At 38.6% G+C, this 16,191-nt stretch overlaps 1 pseudogene; it reads left to right on the forward strand.

Annotated features, from left to right (window-relative positions):
- Window positions 1-5,050: 5,050 nt before the first annotated feature.
- On the forward strand, window positions 5,051-9,581 carry LOC137273856 (uncharacterized; annotated as a pseudogene).
- Window positions 9,582-16,191: the final 6,610 nt, after the last annotated feature.

Consider the following 16,191-nt stretch of genomic DNA (forward strand, 5'->3'; position numbering starts at 1 on the left):
ATTCGTCCTGCAAGTTAATGCGACAGAGTGTCGCAGTTGGTTAACAGTGATGTTCGGGTCGTCTGCGGATATGGCCGATGTGAGCCATAATGCGGTGGCTCTGTTCTCTTCTTATACGTGTGGTTATGTCATCCTGAAACGAAGTGACGTTCGTGATAGGCTTGCCAATTTGTAAACAGACAACAACTGGTCAGTGCCTTTTAATGTTATGGGCAATTTTACCTATCACACGTAATCTGTGTCATAAAGTGGTATTTCACGACTGTAATAAGGTAATAAAATGGAGTTAAAATAGCCATGAACTAAGCAAAAAACACTCACTCTAACATGACATTTAAACAATTGCAATTGGAACTCTCTCCTTAGTCTGATTTCTCGCATCCCATAGCAAGTGGCATCAGTCCTCAAGGGGTAACGGCTGGTTAAACTGTTGGTAACGAAAAAATAAACGTTAACAGAACTAAATGTTTACCGTGACTTTGCAACTGGATATTTGGAAACATGCAGCAGGAGAACTTCTAACAAACTGCAAGTTCCATCTGGTTTGATGACTGTGATGAAGTAGTGGAAATCTGATTATTGACACCTTGTAAAATCGAAGAGCTAAGGTGCTTTGACTTCTTAGCGATTTCACGCCCCTGTACTCCGGCGTACAACAGAAGAGTAACTGTGGTTTTTACACAGTAATTTGTGAATGCAAGTATTGTATGTGATGTTTACAGCAGGCATGTTGGAAATAACCTCTGTGCCCATCTAACTGTCTACATTAATGTTGAGTAAAGGCTTTCCATCAGCGTTCGATGGTGATGTATCCTCCGTAATAGGGTCAGAAACAGATATCCCAAACGACATTGAATAGATTCAACTTTTTAATGATTAGGAAACCCATAATGTCTTGAACTATTGACATAACATTTACGTTAACATATTTCTTCAGGCTGATGATATTTTTGCCCAAAGCAGACGATCTTTCGGCTTTGCGCTATTAAGTATTTTCATGCATTTGTCAAGTAATGTGTGCATATGATCATCTGTTTCCGTGAATTGCGCATGTGAACAGTTGAGATAATTATCGCTGAATGCATAATGGAAAACAGATGTGCAATTCCCCACAGAAAGACTCAATAACCCGTCATTGTATCGGTAGGTGTGTTTGGTGTCTCCCAGGATTGAGGGTAAACGAAAGTTGTTCCAAATCACAAACTGGAATGAATGCAGAGTAGAAAATCGGAAACGTTATTATGCACAGATTAATAGATAAATTAACCAATCACAGTCAAGTATTTACTGAAAACATGACAGATGATGAAATGTAAGAATATATTAGTTACTTTTTCGTGTACATGTGTTCATAAAAAACACATGTGATAAAAAATTGCAAGTGATTCAGTCGCATGGGACATGCTGACCAAATACACTCTTCTGGTATATATTTCCAAGAACCGAACATATATTGTTTCATTCATTGTTCGCGTGTCTCTGCAAAACACAGTTCAGTTCGTAAAATTATAGTAACTGTTTTGATTCAAGAGACTTCATTGTTAGCCAAATCACATCCCTTCTATGTGTCAGTGAGGGAGAGTTCACGACGACTGTATGAGCAGTATCAAGATGGAAAAGTGAGTAAAGAACTACGTTTAGTACCGGATGACAGACCACACAGCCAATAGTTACCCCCACTTCGTTTATCATTTGTTGTCATCTAGAGGACCAACTCCTGGTACGAAACAATACATCAGACTTTAGGTGGCAGGCTGTTATCTACAAATCGTGTTTTATATTCATCAGAATTTATATTTCTCTTAGTTTGCACAAACTCAATGTCTGCAAAACGTTGCCTTTCATTCTCATAAATTTGCTTGTCCTATATCCATTCGTGGCGTTTTTCAAGTCCATCATGCTTTAAGCTCGAGGAGTCATGTAAATGCACAGCACGGAATCGTCCATGTCCCTTGACTGCGTTCAAATTACAATGTAAATCAACTTAACATCTCTCCATTCCTCGATAAAAGTCGGCATTTGACATGACATGATCAGACTGCAGGCTGGAATGACGTGAAGGAAGAGGTCTATCTACATTCATGTCGTCTCGTGTTCAGCCACAGCATGCATCCACTTCGCCTGAGGAGACCAAAGAACCAACTAACCCCAGGTTTGTTCTACACATCCTTAATCCAATGATAACCAGCGAATCAACTCAACCTGTCCAGATTCCTCAATACAAGTCGGCATCTGACGTGATATAATCAATCTCCTGGCAGGAATGAAGCAAGAAGACTCTCTACAATCATTATGTCTCGTGTTCAGCCACAGCATGTAATACCTTCCTTCGATGGGAACAAAGAAACTACTAACCCCAGGTCTGTTCTACACATCCTTAACCCAATGATAACCTTGATGTCTCTTTGTGGAATATGCACTGGTGTAAGTGTTACTGTGGAGAACATTGGGTGTAGTAACAACCGTTTCATACTGCTGCACTGGTCCATGTGTTACTGTTACTGTATTTTGTGACTTCACAGAGAGAACTGGCTCCAGACACCTCAGTGCGTTCTCGGAAACTCGTATATTTGGATTTTCATTGGAATACTTGCTTCTAAACTTCCCTTCTTTGAACGAGTGTCAAGAGAATGGAGTATCGCTTTTCAATTCCTGGCTCTCAATATTGCAGCATCTAGCACTTGTACATGGTCCTCATTGAACTTTCGGGATTGATCACATCAATCTTGGGTGAAGGATTTTTACTTGTGTGAACAATGTTATGGTGAAAATAGGAAAATATGCTGTTCCCATCAGTTGACTATCGAGAAAGGTAGATACATAAATAAGCCTAGATATTACAGGTTATGTAATATGTATGATAATTGATATATTGAAGACGAGTATCACTTCCGTTTAGTGTGTACTGCGTACAACTCTTTGCGCACTGCACTAAATGCATTCCTACCAAGTTTTATCCATATCCTTCTCTGCTGAATTTTAATACATTGATCTCCTCAAATAACACATCTGTCATCAGTCATGTAGCAATGATTATCTATCATGCTGTAAAGCACCGTCAATCAAATATGGCTGCAAGCAAGTAATGTTGTGTTATGGACCAATTGCCTATACACATTCCGCGAATAAAGAATAAAGAAAATATGAAAAGGAAACATGGTTAAGTAAAGTAGGATACTTGTAGCGTTTGTGATATTCACTGGAATTTGTATGTCAAGCTATGCCCACGCCATCCGCGAGGTTGGAGAAATTCCATTTGTTGTCAACGAAGCTTTGTGATGGTGGAACTATTTGATATCAGTTATCAATTATTTCATTCATTTCATCATAACAACTTGGGAGAATGACGTCAATCAATCAATGACGTCACGAGCTCAGTAACGGGTATGTCCACTATCGGCATTAAGAACAGCAGTGCATCGACGACGGATAGAGCCAATCAAACGTGCAAGGAAGGCTTGTGGGATGTCACGCCAGATTCTCTCAAGTTTTGTTGCATGGTCAAGGATGTTATCTGGCGGATGAGGGGGACGGTGTAAACTTCGATCCGTCTCGTCCGAAACATGTTATCTCGGGGAGAGATCCGGTGAATTTACAGGCCAAAGCAGTAAGTCAACATTGTGGTGTTGCAAGAAATTCATAGCCACCCTTACCGTATGAGGGCAGGCATTGTAAAGTTGGAATGTTATCCCAGGGCCATGACCAAGGGTAGAAAAGGAACTGCCACAGGTCGAAGAATCTGATCCCTGTAGCCCACACCAGTTACATTGCCCCGAACAATCACCGAAGGAGATCTGTGGATCACTGAAGGATCGTCTGGCGGGACGTCGTGGTCTGATCCCGTGATGACGTTAACGTTGTCGTACTTTGCTGGGATGACACGCGGAAGTTCTGGGATGGTCCGGGCAGTCATCACTGCAGTCTGAAACCTGTGGCAAAGATGGGTCATCCTTATCCATCTGTCCTGTCTTGGCGTTGTTCCACGTGGACGTCCAGAACGTGAAAGATCGATTTGTGTTCTGGTACCGTCTCACCAGTGGAAAAATGGTGTTCCGGTGGCAGTGGACATGTGCAGCCACTTGTCTTTGAAACATTCCCCCAAGGACCATCCCAAAGGTCTCATGACGTTGTGCAAACGTTAGCCTTGGCATACTATGCGTTTGAATAGTCATTTAATGTTTTGAACGATCGCAAGGGCAGGGGTTGAGCTTTCCAAAGTGACTGTATTGTGTGGCATTCATTTGTTCTGTTTCTTTTTACGGGATGCACGTCTCAAGGACAAAACCACTGACGTCACGTAACGTGGCATGTGCATGCACGTTGGATACATGTCACTAATCTCTGAGTTTGAATCTTTAAGTGTCTACACAGGTTCGATAAATTTAGATTGTTTGTTTGTGTCTGTGTGTTATGTTTTCTTATATTTCATGTACTTTATTGTTCTTTCAATCCTCAATATGCTCCATTTGCATTGCTGTTCAGACATCCCAAAGATAAAAGTGCATTAAATGACGCTTGGATGAAGTGTTAGAGTGAAAGTAAATATCACAAGACCTTACTAAAAATATTACTTTATCAGGAAGCATCTATGTATACATATACTAGCATATCAAGCATATACCTAGTCGGCATTGTTTTTGCTGAGTCATTTCATTTGACATTTCTCGCACTTGAACCTAATGTCAAATAGTGCTCCATCAAAGATCATTTTAACTCAACTTGATGCACATACGTGTTCATGTCATATTTCACTGACGAAATGTAATCCACAATGTGTTCGATATTTCTGCAAAACAATGGCTTTTGATTCTGATCGATTTGTTTATCCTATATTCACACGAGGACTGTTTTACTTACACCACGCTATTACTTCAAAGTGGAATGTACACAAGAAGCACTGCATCATGCATACATACTGAGTACATTCCATTTGCTGAGTCAGCTATATCAACTTAACATCACCTCATTCAGCGATAAAAGTCGGTATTAGACGTGACAGAATCAGACTTCTGACTGGATTAAAGTGATAACTAGAGTTCTGTAAGTAACCATGTCTCGTGTTCAGCCACAGCATGCATCGATTTCGTCTGATGAGAACAAAGTGACAATGATATCCAAGTCTGTTCTACACATCCTTAACCCAGTGCTAACCTTCATGCGTATTTGTGGAGCATGCACTGGTCCAAATGTTACTGTGGAGAATATTGCATGCAGTGACTACCGTTTCAGGCTTCGTCACAAAAAGAACTGGTTCCAAATACTTTATTGCGTTTTCGGAAACTCGTATATTTGGATTTTCACCGGAATGCTTGCTTATAAACTTGTATTTTTTTAACCAATGTCAAGAGAATGGATTATAGCTTTCCAATTTGTGGCTATAATTATCATAGCATCTAGTGGTTATACATGGTCCTCAATGAACTTTCGGGATGGATCTCATCAATCTTGGGTGAAGGATTTCTATTTGTATGAACAAAGCTACGGTGTTTATGAAAATATGAAACATATGGTTACGAAAAGTAGGATACTTGTAGCGCTTGTGATGTTCTTTGGGATTTGTATACCTGGTTTCATGTCAACCTACGCCCTGTCCATCCGCGAAGTTGGAGATATTGTATGTGTTGTCGATGGAACTTTGAGTTGGTGGAACTATTTAATACCAGTGATCAATTATTTAATTTTGTGCGCTTCAGTCTCGAGCTCTGTTATACGGGTAGTGATTGGATCATTCTGTCTGTGTTCGGAACTTGATGTGATAAACACCATTTTTCAACGATGCGTTGACCAATACATAAAGTGTCAAGAAAGCCAGAGAATCCAGTCACAAACTGCACCTGATTGCCACAATGAAAGAAACGAAGAATTGAAGGACATAATAGGACGACATAAGCATATCTGCAGTTTAATATCTAGATTTGGTAACTTCATTGCCTTCGACCTGTGTACAGGATTGTTCATGTCACTCCCTCTGTCATGCTTTGCACTTTATGTCATTATGACACGCGTGGAATCACAAAGTAATGTTGCTGTGTGTATCTTTATCCTGCTCGGCTGTGGCCTGGAATGCATCTCTTTATCCATAATAGGCGTGACAGTGAACGTAAAGGTGAGTATGTAGACTGACTTTGTGATCCTATAGGACTAAATTATAATGCACTTATGTCTAGACACCTGTGGCAGGACCGTTTCAGGCATTCATGCCACTTTCCTATAAATGATATCGCATTGCGTCGTCATTACTTTCCACTTTCCATTAACACCACAAAATCACGTCTAACGGTTTTCTCATAGACCGAGGTTGACCGATGTTGAGGTTTTAACGGACAGTTTCAATGAATGTATCGAAGAGATCAACTGATAGTACTGATAGTAAATTGAATATGTATAGGAGAAAGCACGAGGTCAGAGTTGAAAATCCGAGGACGATCGCGAGTAGTGTAGCGTCCTAGGATTTTCACCGACGATCAGGGTTCACAATCCCTACCACACCCGAGGATGAGTGGTTTCTCCAACTTATCAACCGTCACGTGACATATGCTATTTCATAATAAATAGGCAATGACAACTCGTGTCATTCCGGCAAACCGGTCGAGGGAAGGTCCACTGAATGCGCATGCTTCAACCTCAATCACGTGCACGTCACCTGCTGCATGCACAGAATTACTTTCGCCTTACGGTCGTGAAGGATAGAACTACAGACAAGTCAAACAGCGAAAGAGAGCTTTTCTCACACAGAATTCAATTCAAATGTATTCCGAAGACGACATAGATGCATGGACGAAAACATTGCTTTATCTGAGAGTTTATTTGTAAGGAAATTTACTAGAGACATCTGCCAGCGATATTAACACTGTACTTAGCTACTTTGTTTTCGAGACACGTAAACAAGACGGTGGTTATTATCCATCAACTACGCTGTGTGGATTGTTCGCTGCGTTTGCATCTGTTCTGAAAACGAATGGCTCATCCTTCAAACTATTTGAAGACGACGAGTTTCAGGACGCTCGTAATGCTCTTGACGCTGCAATGAAAGAGAGGTCTGCCATGGGACTGGGGTCAAATACTCGGAAATCAACAGAAGTTATCTCATTCAAAGAGGAAAACATCTTATGGGACCTAAATATTCTCGGTGACGATACTCCCCAGAAGCTTCTCGATACGGTACTATACCTTTCAAGTGAGTAGAAGTTTACTGGTATTGAATTGACAATTTATACAGTTCTTAAACATCAAATTATATATCAGACGCAGTGTACCTGCATTCGGTTTGTACCTAACTCTGTACCAATTTTGTCAGTTTGAAGTAATTAGTTCACGACATACCCATAGTTCGCTAGTTTAATTCATTAAACCATCCCATAAATATTTTATATCGGTTTTATGGAATGTTGTGTTGAACTTAAATGTTACAATTTTAAATTTTAACGGGCTACCCTTTGCGCTGAGGGGTAGAAAAAGAACATCGAAGTCTGGGAATGGTTAGCAACCCTCAGATTACAGGTCCCCATACTGACGGTAGCAGTAGACGTTTTCTGCTCTATGTTGAAGACGTGTCGAAGACCAACTCAGGTGGACTGAAGCAGAGGAAATTAAAGGCGAAACAATTACGGACCTATGAGAATACCGACTAACCAGCTAGATGCTATGTCCGCATATACGAGAAGTACAAATCTTTTTGGTGAGTTTCAATAGCGTTTTGTCATGTAACGTTTTGACGAAAGTCGATTTTGCAATTAAATTTTATTGAGCAAGTATGTTATTATTTATTTTCCATACGTTTTCAGCCCAAAACGTCTAGATGGGAAGGATGCGTTCAATCTAACTCCACTCAAAAAAGAAAAGGAATGGTTTCACGGGATTCCGGTTGGTCATATAACGCTCCAAGATTCTGTCAAGTGCATCTGTAGAGCAGCCAGTATCAGTGGGAAGAATAGCAACCATTCTCTGAAGGCAACTGCCTCCGCACGATTGTACCAAAGCAACGTTGATGAGCAGACACATGCTTTTATATCAGGCATCAGTGCACGTTTAAAACTACATTTTTCAGACCTTGATAGTTGCAGTTTCATTTCAAAGTAATAATATCTGGGTCAGTTTGCATACTGGTATATAAGCAGGCAAAAATTAAAACACTGTTCATATTTTATTATTTCATCATTTTTTTAGTCACAGAAGTGACGCTGTTCCTCTATACAAACGAACACATGACGACCAGATGCGGCTGTGAGCTGTCTTTATTATCCATAATCCCGGAGGGTGGAGGAGAAATGTCAAAACAAAAACCTGAGAAGAATGGAGACAGCCAAGAAGTAAAAGACTCAGCTCGAAAGGATTGTAGTCCGCTGAAGTCCGCTGTGTTACTCTTACTTTCGATTTTATTTAAAACAATGGCAATAAAATTCTGGGAGTTCGTTTGTTTTGTTTTTTTACAGTGAGGGTTTACAATTTTGCAATCCCTCTTACGCGGGTTCACAATGTAATTTTAATCCCTCGTACCTCTAATGTGAGGTTTCTGAAAGCCAAGCCATGTGATATGATAAGTGAAACCCGTTGAAACTGTCATTAAGCAGTTCATAGGTTAATAAATATGCATATAATATCAAAAACCCTGTCAACGAAGGACAGCAAAACTAGCTAGCGTATATCATTCACGTGAAATAACAAGTTAACGTTGGCATACGGGACGAATGTATTTAAATCGTACAGTGGACTTTATTCAAAGTGGACAGATTTAACATGTTTCATGAGACAGTCCGTTTTATCGATTCTGATTGTTAATGAGAGGTGTCAAACCACAATGACTTGTTTCTTAAATGTTCTGGTCTGTAAGTACAATTGTAGGATACGGCATTATTAAAAAATTGCCCAGCAATGTATGGTTTGCTAGAACATTACAGAGCTAGACATTCAGGGGTTTGATGTATTCCACAGTAACATTCACAGACAATTGGAAGCATTTTTTCAGGTCATGCACACACTCCCTGCATTTGTGATCGAACCATTTGATGAATGATTTATCCATAACACAAATGGATCACTGATACTGTCTCCAACGTGTGTTTATTACAGGCACATACTGCTCTTCAATCCATGCTAAAGATCCCAACAAACGACCACAACGAATCAACCATGAGAACAGTGAGTACGAAAATGTCTTCCCAATGCTCGATTTGAGTAAGTGAGTAAGTGACTGAGTGACTGAGTGCACTTTACAATAAATATATTTAATGATGAGCTGAGGTGTTTGAGATTTTTTCATAACCGAGAACATTTCCGTCACAGGTGAACCAGTTCACAAGCCTACTGACTGGGACAACAACTGGGTACAACGTGTATGGCCTCTTTACTATCCACAAGAAAAAAATGGTGATTTACAAAAATTTACAAAATGTAAATGTCATATTTACAAACATTTACAACGATTGTAAAGGTGATGTTTACAAGGCTTGTAAACTTTTGTAAATTTAGGAAGGATTTTACCTTTACTTCTTTCAATTTTGCGATTTCTCAAGAATCCCCATGACTCTGTATACTTACTAATTTATTAATTTTTTTTGTTCTGTTAGAGTTCTTACTGTTGATATGCAGAATAGATCTTCATATGTGACATATTTATTCATGAAAACTGAATGGAATAATGGAAAGGAATACGCCATAATGTGTATAGTCCATTTGTGCTTTATATCAATGCAACTGCGTCTGGTGCATGAAAACATGAAAGTTGATGTGTACGGCCAGCATTGATCTATATACCAAGTACTTGTGACTGTTAAAACAGATGTCTTGCCTTTGTTCGAGATCATCATCCCAAGCTCATTCCGGTGATTTTACCACTCTACTCCATGGGAACTATATGCATTCTCTAAATAACACCTGTCACCAGACCTTTTATGTTGGTGCTCATTAACGGTGTTATGCAATTGGCCTATTCAAGAAATCTCATAAACATGTCAATAGATAATTGGTTGTGATGTCAGTACGTGTGGATTGGAGCAAATACTCAAATGAATTAATAAAAATCATTGTGTAACAAGATTTATATAATCATTTACAAGACATATGTTACAGAATATTTAAATGGTGCCTGCCGGTCTATCATTTGTTTGTTTACATTGTTTTGGCGTACATAATTTTTTAATTTATCAATCATACATAAAACATAGCTCACATAACTGTACACTCTGTTTTGCATTTGGTAACTTTCGCAAATATAGGAAATTCTTAAAGTGCTACACAATCATACATCATCAGTGTCAACAGTGATAGTTCACTTTATACACAACTGACTCAACAAAATGGGAAAAAACTTTTCCATACTCTGTCATGGTCTTCCTTTCTGCTTGAAGATGTTTTTGTTTTTAGTCTATGGTTACTTCGGTGAGCATCCATAATTTTACTATCAAGACACCAAAAATAATTATCTTACCAATAACATTCTCATAAATGCTCTATATTAATACAATTAGTTTGTATGTGTGGAATGCACTTTACAAAGGTAAATAAACCAAAGTTCTAATACAAGATTATCATATGACAAACCACGAGGTTAATTCTTCAATCATGTTTAGTATCAAATCTAAAAGAAGAAGTGACGAAGAGGTAGGCAGATCTTAAGATGGACAGATTATTAAGATCAGATAATTCACTATTTCCATTTGTTGAGAAATCTTACACTCAAGACTACCATATCATTTAGCAGGGATCAATACACAGAGTCGTAGAGTATCCCTGCCATTCAGTAAGTGTTTAGTATATTGAATCACGATATGAGAACAACAGCCCGACTAATTGGCTGATCAAAGGTTTACTACATGTCATAAATATCCTTCCTGGGACTTAATCAGGCTATGGGGTGGAATATATTCCCCAGGTAACACCAACTGTTTTTTTTGTGGTTGAGCTGAAGGATTACCTGTTGCATGTAATTTCAATTATAATGTATAATTAGTATAAGACTGATTTTGGACGTATTCTTACAGACGCAAAACGATCTTTTTTATGTTTTAAGACATAGGTTTCATCAAAAACAACAATGACAGAGCAATACAGACTAATCCCAGTATTTATGCATATACGTATTTTGGGTTCCAATATCACACGTCATTATATGGATGGAATAGTGACCTTAATCCTTTTCAAAATCGCTGAGGCATTTCAAAATCAGATTTAACACAAATGTATTTTAAAAACTAAATTGATTGTTTATCTCTTTGTAAATGTTTGTAACGTTTTCAGACAGGAAATTCTTATACGATGTTGTATTAGCAGTAATTCGACTTTATTTAAGACTTTAGTTGTAATACCTGCTAGTCATTTTGTTAAATGCTAATTGCATTTTTCCCATGAATTTACTTTCACAGACAACTGTGAGGCAGGCTCTATGGAATGCTGAGTCTGTAAGAGGAATGACCCTAAATCCACAACAGATGTAAGAATATAATTTGATATGATTTAAATACAGTAACTGCAAGAGTTTCAATGCATTAAACCATTCAACAAGTAAAACTTCTGGTGTTTCTACAATAACCTCGACATGAATTTATCTTCATTGTGCAATAAATTTTGAATTGTATTTTTTCAGGTTGGAAACAGGACAGAATAAGGACGCTATGGCAGCTCTCCCTGTTATTCCGCACGCTGAGTTTCAAGGTATTGCAGTTCTGGTTAATGCTCTGTCCTATATGCATTAGTGCACAACAAAAAATGAGCACAACCTACTGTCATATAATTAAGAGTGCCCATTTCTTGAGCTCCAAACGTGACTTTTGTTGCACAATAAAATTATGCAACAAAATGTGATGTTCAAGGGCGATTTTGTTCAACCGTTTGAATCGGTTGCATGTGTTTGGTGACGACTTCTTGTTATAATTCTGTAATCACTCTATAATATACGTCAGTTTTATTGAAACGTAAAGTTTCTGTCAGGGTATTGTATCTTGTTTGTTGCAGTGGCTATGACAAGATGTTTGCAGACAAAAAAGGAAACCGTCTCAAGAAAGAAAAACAACCAAAACAAACACAGTGATGTCATGAGAAAATGTTCCAGAAAAACTACAGTAAGTAAACATGAAAACCAATTTAACTAGCTTTCGGGAATCAAGAATTAGGTGAAACTGTTTTAAGAGGATGCACTATGTAACATAGCTTATCATCAATTAACAAGGAAGAAGGCATGTTAATTGATGAATCTCAACTGAGATGATATCAAGGTATTAGGCCTTGTTAATTAATGAACCCTTACAGGCATGACTTGCTCATCAATGAACAAGGGATTAGGCTTTGTTCAAGGCTGGGAGATACAGTAACAATCACCCCACAGTATTAATCCTAGTCTGTCGTACAGACCCTGAAGTATATATATCCAAGAAAGCCCACGCAAGTCTAGAAAATATGGCAAGTCTAGATTTCCTCAGCTTCAGAAAATGAAGAAAGTCTCAGGGCTCCATTTCATTATTTTTTTCACTATGAACGTTTTCAGTGAAATATGTTCATTTCAGAGACTAGCTGTTAGTCTATATTAATCCGTGTGATCTTTCAAAGGAGAAAAAAGGTTGTACCATACAACACCTGTGTTCTAATGCACTAAATACACAAGCATCAATAATACTTGCTATGAGATTCTGAGAATAACCATTGATTCTATTTTCACATTGGTTTACCATTCACTTAATGCAAGTATAATCATATTGACTGTTTTCTTCAGAAATCGAGTCGAAGGGATGCGACAGGCAGACCTCCCGAGCCATAAGAAAGCAAAATATGAACCAGTATTAAAGAATGCACAACTACAATGCTACCCCATTGTTTTTTATTGTATATTTGATAATAATGTGTAACATACTTTCCTTAAATTTGTAAATGGAATGTTTTTGTATGAAATTTAATCTTCCTCTTTCTTGTTGTAATCTGTAAATAAACATCTAGTGTGAGCTTGACACTGTCTATTTGTTCTGGGGTGATGTCATTCGCATGAAAGACATGAGTATTATAAAAGTGAAACAAATTCCGCATCATAGAATACCATTTCCATCAACACTGCAGTATTGACCACGGAGCACTATCAAGCGAACATCAAATGTTTTTCAATGTTATGATATGCTAAATTCCTTGTTCACGCGTCATGAAACAAATTCAGCACATTACAACTTTCACCACCTAAACCACCCACTCCTCGGCGCATTATCGCGATGATGACACTGCAAGATGTCAAACCAGCCTACAACTCAGCAGAAACAATTTCAAAATGGTTTTTTATCCAATTTTTTATCCAAGAAAGATGCAGTAGAGTTGCATGGGAAATGGAAGCAGTGTGACCCGCCACACCTCAAATATGGTTCCTATGCCATATGAATAAAATGACAATGCACAAAGCCGAACGAAGACCTCTCTGTGTATTTTACAGGCACAAGGTGGATAAGAACTTACTAGTATTGATCACGAGATAAAAAAACCCAAACATATGAAATATCAACATATTCCACAACAAATATTCCACCACTATAAGTACTAGTAACATATACTCCATTATATCAGTTCTGCTGTTTGTAAGAAAATAAATAAAATTACAAGCGTACAATCGCGATTCAGAAGTGCAATATGTTGTACCAGGGAGCCTATATAGAGTATTGTTGAGTATCCCTGGTTGTACTTGGACTTTCGTCCCTCGTAAGGAAGCCTGCGGGAGATCAAACCTAGTCATAGCTGGTGGATGTGCACTTAAGTGTAACGACGGCAACCGATTGTCTGCTTCATTTGCTGATACGCCGAGCGCTCATAAGGTGGGGCCCATAGTGTGTTCAGAAAGATGTATTTGATGGGCATTTTAGAAGTATGGCGAGTCACAAGAAAGAAAGATTCTTTGTGGATATCAACTTTTTGTATTGTATATGATGCATCGTTTCAGTATGGATTGATATACCGTTGTCAAACAAAATCATATACACTATGTTGTTATCCATAAAGAATGTAAGTAGAGACGTTGGGTTTTGTAAATCTCTGAATTTGCGTTCGATCCAATCAAAAATCATCTCAGTAGAGATGGTGAACTACTGGAAACTGTCATTCGTCCAAGTACAAAGCAGGACTTGAAACTGACAAGCGTTTGCACCAGTTTCCGTGAGATCCAGTCATCCATGAAAAACGGATGTAGTTTGTTTGCAGCCCAGACACATAAAAAACATGTAATATGTACAAGTATCACACCTGCTTTATTGCATAATGTGTCTGAGACAGGACTCGGGTGCATGAGTCATCAATCAATTTATTTTGTTTATGGCGCATAGCCTGATAGGTGTTAAGTTTAAATGGCATGTGGTCAATGATTGAAGCTGTGTATTGCATATTGTCTTTAGCAGACAGGCAGCCATACATATAGGTGTCAATAAACCAGACATTAAGCTTTCTCTGTGATAGAGGCTGTTTCTTACAACCAACATGTTTTTTATGTAACGAGTAGATTATTTACTTGTTTGTGTACACAGTTAAGTTTAGACTACTGCTCACGACCTCATACTCCGGGCATGCATACTGTTTCAAGCTCCGCGAACCTATTCACTGCGCATGCGTTATGGGCGCAGCGCAGCACAACTGTTGAAGCAACTTCTTCCCCCAGCGCTGGGTGAAATTTAGTGAATCGCTTGAACTCCGAATTCGCGGATTTTTTTCCATCGCGTTTTTTTTTTCTTTATAGGTTGAATTGGCATTTTCTATGATTTGTTTCGGTAACTGCATACCAAAAGGTATCAGAATCTGCAAAGTTGTGTTTTCCTTTTTTTACGTGACCTGTTAGAAAGTTTCGTTCCATGAGATAACCTGTCAAAATAATACAACATATCAATAATGCCCTATGCTCCAGGGTGGGCAGTTCTCTCTGCAGATCTTGATGTTTCTTTTTCTTTGGGACAGTGTCTGGCCAGCACTATGTTGCACCATGTTCAGTTTATTAATTTGCGTCCCCAGTCCAACATGAAATTTATCACCTCGAAAACGTTGGGATGGGTTTTTCGAACAAGTTACTTTAACCTCCCATACCAACCTCTTACTTGTTATTTGTCCAGGGCACATTTCTGTCATGGAGTTCCATTCCTGAAGGTTGTTGTTTAGTTATGTTAAATATAGTAGTATGTGCTAACTGCAACTAGCCCGTGTACAACAGGTGTAGTCCCACGAAGCCTAAAATTATTCAGTTAGGTACAGTTCACTCGGCTTATTGGACTTCATGTCTCAATGATTTTATGGGATTATGGTGGATTGTTGCTTGGCTGACCACAGAAAGGAAGAATCAACAGAAACAACAGAAATCAAATATGATTGTAAAGTATTTCAAAAGGTGATCTATCCCATATGTATAACTGGTGCTATTGGTAAAGGTTGGATCGACCACATGATTCATAGCAACATATACTGTCATGTGTTATGTTATCACAACACAATCTCTATCATTTAGCATATTATCACAGGTGACAAGGTGATATTGTTTATGGTATTGTTATTCACTGTTCCCAAACACAAAATAAGTGGGATACTGAGTCAGAATTCTTTTCTAAAGAGCTTGCGTATAGTGAAAGAAACACCCATGCATCTTCACTCCACCGAACACTGTGGTAAGAGCATCAGTATCCATAACAGAGTGACCACTCTCCACTGAACAGTGGTCTGTCCCACTCTCATTTCACGCCCCAATTACCTCATTAATTATGTCCAGGGGTCAAACTGTAATTAGCCTTTGGGATTTATTAGGTGCGAATTTGAGGCCTTGCGGACCGTTTTACCATCACCCACCAGTTATCTCCCCTTGTGGATCTTTACAAGTTGTAAATGTCTTGTAAACATCATCTTTCCAAGCTTGTAAATGTCTTGTAAACATCATCTTTACAAGAGATTTACAAGCTTGTAAAGGTGAACTTTTTTTCCAGTGATCAGTCCACCGACTCTGCTCAGTGTAAGTGGAGGAGATTTCAAAAAAGTAGCAAACATGAACTTTGTTTCACGTGGAAATGTTTTTGGTATTTTCCCATGTTTATATACAAAATATTTGACAACATGTTTCTGTAGATTTGTAATTTACCGGTCTTGGGTGCTTGATGGATACTTTCGTATTGTTACAAATTATTGGAACTTTGGTAACCTACGTTGTGGTGGTTGTGCAGTTTCATCAACCGGACTCTCAGACAAGCCGACCCGTGAAGGTCC

Source organism: Haliotis asinina, chromosome 1 (assembly GCF_037392515.1).
Source record: "Haliotis asinina isolate JCU_RB_2024 chromosome 1, JCU_Hal_asi_v2, whole genome shotgun sequence".
Lineage (NCBI taxonomy): Eukaryota > Metazoa > Mollusca > Gastropoda > Lepetellida > Haliotidae > Haliotis > Haliotis asinina.